General features: G+C 57.4%; 1 pseudogene; it reads right to left on the reverse strand.

The window, feature by feature from the left end:
* Positions 1–310: 310 nt before the first annotated feature.
* On the reverse strand, positions 311–4946 carry LOC143394821 (nuclear envelope pore membrane protein POM 121 pseudogene; annotated as a pseudogene).
* Between the last annotated feature and the right edge of the window lie 261 nt (positions 4947–5207).

Consider the following 5207-nt stretch of genomic DNA (forward strand, 5'->3'; position numbering starts at 1 on the left):
CATGCCCATCCTCTTTAGGAGAATCATGTGTTAAAATATTTTAACAAAGTAAAAATTCATTTTTGTATTTACGCTTTTAAATTCCTCCCATCTTGGTTCATTGAAGTGGTAAGTATGAATGCCGGTGATCAGGAATTAGCTGCACAGTTGGGTGATCTCTGTGTAAAGAAAGGGCTCAAGTGCTGTCCCAGACAGCTTTCTTGAGGGACTGGAGTCCCTTTTGCCCATGTTATATAAATATAGTTCTTATTTTATAAATAATGTGAAATGGAGATGGAGACAGAAGCTACTTCTTACGGGTGTGCTGCCTTCAGGCCTGCAGTCTTGGTCGAGCACCTGGGGTCTTGGGTCCCACCATCAATGGAAAATGAAGGGGCTGCTGATCCAAAAGACCTCCCCGCTTGTGACTGAAAATTATTCATTTTATCCAATCCCACCAAATGCAACAGAAATTCAAGTTGTGTGCATTGCACGCTCTGGCAAGGATGGCTCTTGGGGGAAAAGGTGGGAAGGGAGGCCACCTGACTAAGGGACATACTAAATGAGTCCGGGAAGTGAGCCGACACTATGTATAGATGTTCCTTTAGTTCTTCAGCTGCATCCCGCAGCCTGGCTGGGCACAAATAACCGGGAGGTCACGAGCCACTTGTAGATTCAAGCAGGAACTAACTTGGAACCTAGGAATATGCCACCCAGGCGAACTCTCCAGGAACTCCAGGAGAGCTCAACCATCACCATTCCTAATGGCTCCCTGGCGCCACCTCTCAACCACTCCCCCTGGCAAAACGCCAGGCACCATCCCGACTGGGCTGTGGCTCTCAACACCAGTGCAACTGTTCAAGTACAGGTTATCAGGCTTCGGCCCTGCCACTGCCTGCTTCCTCCCTGAGGCGCCTGCTTCCTCCAGAAGGGAAAGAGCCCCTGGGCTGCTACCACCATCCTGGTGGCTGAAGCTAGAGATCTAGGGTAGTTTTGTTTTATGGAACTTGAAGAGTCAGAGGCTCTTCCTAGTAGGTGCTGAGGTCCAGATTTGGGCAAGGACAAGGGAATGGGGAGGGGGACAGGGGAATGGGGTGGGGACAGGGGAATGGGGACAGGGGAAAGGGATGGGGACAGGGGAATGGAGACTGGGACAGGGGAATGGAGAGTAGGACAGGGGAATGGAGACTGGGACAGGGGAATGGAGACTGGGACAGGGGAATGGAGAGTAGGACAGGGGAATGGAGACTGGGACACGGGAATGGAGACTGGGACAGGGGAATGGAGACTGGGACAGGGGAATGGAGGTGGGGACAGGGGAATGGAAACTGGGACAGGGGAATGGAGGTGGGGACAGGGGATTGGAGACAGGGATAGGGGATTGGAGACAGGGACAGGGGAATGAAGATGGGGACGGGGACAGAATCTATTTCTTACAGGTTGTGCTGCCTTCGGGCCTGCCGTCTTGGTCGAGCACCTGGGGTCTTGGGTCCCGCACCAATGGAAAATGAAGGGGATGCTGATCCAAAGGACCCGACTCCAACAAAGCCTTGGGTGCGTATGGAGGACACCCCAATGGAAAGGCTGTTGCCCGCTGTGCCCACTCCAGCGGTTAGGGTGCTCCGCCCAAAGGTAGGTGTGGAGATGCTTCCGTGCACAGGTTTGCTCTCAGATGTGCTGGCTACATTAAAGGCAAATGGTGTTCCCTGGCTGGGAATCCCCAGGGCATTCTGACTTAAGACCCCCACAAAGGGGGTGGTGGTGCCTGTGGAACCACTCTGTCCAGGTCCAAAATTGAATGCCCCAGAGGTGGAGTTGGTGTCTGGGGCAGCCACACTGAGCCCAACACTTGGGGCTACAGGTCCCCCCAACATGAAAGGGGACGAAGTTGAGCTGCCAAACACTGAGCTGCTGGTCCCACTGCTAGTGGTGTGGGTGGTAGCTCTGAAGCCAGAGGTGGTGGCTACACCAAAGGCTTTCTTTGTGCTGGCAGGGACGCTGAAGGCTGAGGCTGTGGTTTTCAAGCCAAAACCTGTCTGCGCTGAGCTGCCAAAGGCCGGCTGGGCCGGCTGGGCCAGCGCTGCCGCCAGCGCTGACATTGGCCTTAGCACTGGTGCTACAGATGGGGCAGGGGCCCCAGAGTTCCCAAAAGGAAAAGGGCTGCCAACGCTTGGGGTTAGGGCTGGCTTGGTGGACCTCTGCTGCTGCCCATTGGCAGCCCCAAATTTGGGCTGGGGGATGACTACTGGGTGTGCTGCGACCCTGTGCTTGGCACTTAAGCGAAAGGGAATCTTGAATGCAGGAGTGGTGGTGTTACTGAAAGTCAGGGTAGGCTGGCAGGTGGCGGCCAGGGCTGAGGTTGTGAGGGAGCCCCGGACGCCACGGAAGCCAGCAGTGCTGCTGCTGCTGCTGCTGCTGCTGCTGCTGCTGGTTGCCATCTGAACAGCACCAGGCAGAGACTGGCCAAAGGTGGTCGCTGCTGTGGATGTCTGCATGATGGGGGCCCTGCCAAACTGGAATTCAGAGCCCATGGCCCTGGCAGAGCTGGTGACAGAAGCAGGGGGCACCCCAAAGGGGAAGAGCTGAGAGGCGGAAGTCATGCTGCTAGTTGTGCTGCTCCCAGTACTGGCCACACTGTTGACCCCAAAGCCAAAAGCAGATTTGGAACTAGAGTCTTTGGACACACTGGTGGTGGTGGTGGTGGTGGAAGCCACGACAGAGGTGGCAGTGGCCAGGCCAGCAAACAGAGGGGCCGCTGGGGCTGCAGCAGCCGTCACAGCAGTTGTTGGCTTAAAGGAAAAGGGAGCAGGCAAGGGCACAGCCACAGGTGGCCCTAGGTCACCAAAGATGGGCTTAGAAGTTGAGGTGGCAGTGCTGGTCATTGTGGGGAGGTTGGACAGACTAGATGGCAAGGGGCCTTCACTCTCACTTTTAGGTGCCATTGCAAAAATAGGCTTGAAGGTGGGAGAAGCAGAAGACATGGCTAGGGCACCTGGGGAGGAAGGGTCAGAGGTCTGGCTGTCTGACATGCCACCAAACATCACTCCTTGCATGGGGGAGGGGGTAGATGTGTCAGCCTGAAGGGCTGGAGGTGACTTGGTGTCAGCGACTGGTGCTGTGGGGGAAGCAGGGACCAGTCCCAAAAAGGTGGCTGTGGGTTTTGAGTCTGAAGGGGTTTCTGGCAGGGGCCCTGATGGTAAAGAGCCAAGAGAGTCCAGAAGACTGGGTGTCTTCAGAGGTGAAGCTTCTGGGAGGGATGGTCCTGGGACACTCTGCGTCTTCTTCAGGCTAGTGCCTAGGGCTGGCCAGGAGGCTGCTGAGGAAGTGGTACTCGCAGCAGGCAGGGTGAAAGAAGGCTGAGTGTCGGGTGGCTTCTCACTGACCAACTTCGGAGGAACATCAGTCTTGTCCTCTAAGACCTTGTTCAGCCACTGGAGCGAGGCTTTCTTCTCCAGGTCAAAGTCCTCAGCCGTGATGGGATAACCGAGCTGAGGTGGTGAAGGCAAGGTCAGTTTGTTCCGCCGCCTGGGCACCAGCGGAATCTTCCGTTTCCGCTGTCTGGAGCTGCCAGGTGTAGACGGGGAAGCCCCCGAGTTCTGCTGCTTCTGAGTGGGAGTGTCTACAGCCTTCTGGCCCTGGGACTCCTTGTTGGCCACCTGAGGAGTGGAAGAAGGCTGAGGTGGCTTCTCTTCTCTTGCTTTCTTGGCTGGCCTCTCTGGGGAGGAAGCTGGGCTAGAGAAGGGAGATGAAACGGAGCCACTCCTCTTCCACAGCTGCTGGCGAGAGATGCCTCGGGTAGAACTATAGGAACTGGTGATGGCATTGCGGCCGCAGGTGCTTGTCAGGGAGCCAACCCGCGAGGTACAAGATCGCTTACTCGGATGTTCTCCTGAGCTCTGGGAAGGGAGAACTCTTTTCAGAGACCCAGGGTTAGGCACAGAAGAAGTGGAGACTCCATTGGCCACCAGGGGCACAGATGGAGACTGTCCACTCCTACTGCTATCCTGGCGTCTCTTCTTATTCTCCTGACCATCAGCAAGTAATTGGTCGTCTTCCTCCGCGACCCTTTTCTTCCCCTCTCTGAGATCGTTCTCCTTGGCACAGGAGTCTGGGACATTACCAGATGGTGAGGGCAGGGTTGAGTTGATTAACTGCCCTGGTATTCGACGACGAGTTAACCTGCTGTCCGGAGGGGCAATCCTCACAGTCCCTGGGCTGCACACCATCTTTGAGTTCCGAACCGAAAGTACAGCCTTCTTGGGACAACCATTCCAGCACACCGTGGGCAGTACCCCTAGCATGGAATACTGGGCCTGCTGAATTGGATAGCGTCTTGGAGGAACTATCACAAAGGGATTGGCCAAAGTCCCACAATCCCCATGCATAGACCTCTTGGGGGGTTGGTGGAAAGGGGTCGGGAGAGAGGGGTAACCGCGCTGCGGGACCCGCTGGGTCGCAGGTGTAGGTGGCGAGGAGCGGGTGGGCAGGCGGCGGCGGACAGGCCGCTCCCTCGGGTCCCTGCCCTCCTGCGCGGTGGCAGGCTGCGGAGGGCCGGGCTTACCCAGGTAGCTGCCCATGAGGAGCAGTTCAGCGGGTTCGAGTCCTTTGACCAGAGTCCGAGGCTCTAGGAGCTTTCCGTTTGCTGCCGCGTTGGCTAGAGGGGAGAGGAGCAGTGTTCCTTGCCTCCGCTGGCTGCGAACGAATGACGACAAGAGCACGGCGCGCGGGCCACGGAGCTCGCGGCTCGGTCGCCACCAGACCGTGGTAGCCCCAACGGCCAACCACGCTACCAACGGTCCTGCACGCGCCAGGTACAGCACGAGGCCCAGCAGCAGCGCGAAGCCCAGCAGCGCGAGGCCCAGCAGCGCCGCCCGCGCTGGCCCGCCGCAGCCCCGGGCCAAGCCCTGGGTGCGAGCTATGGGGGGCCGCTGCCGCTCGCCTTCCCCAGTCACAGCCGCCAGAGACATAAGCACCTCCGCGTCGCAGGGAAGATTTCTTCGCGGCCTTCCTACCCCAGGCCAGAAGGTGTGTGGTCCATCAGCTCAGAGTTGGAGAGGCTATCGGGGCGGTGGACTGGGCAGAATTTGGCTCGATGCTCTGGTTGCACGCTCACACAGTGTGCAGAGTCACACAAGCGTACGCGGGTATACGCATACACACAATCTGGCCATCACTTCCCCAGCATGCTCCTTTGTAGACATAGTATTGATCATGACCTCACAGTCAAC

This window comes from Callospermophilus lateralis, chromosome 3, assembly GCF_048772815.1.
Source record: "Callospermophilus lateralis isolate mCalLat2 chromosome 3, mCalLat2.hap1, whole genome shotgun sequence".
Taxonomy (NCBI): domain Eukaryota; kingdom Metazoa; phylum Chordata; class Mammalia; order Rodentia; family Sciuridae; genus Callospermophilus; species Callospermophilus lateralis.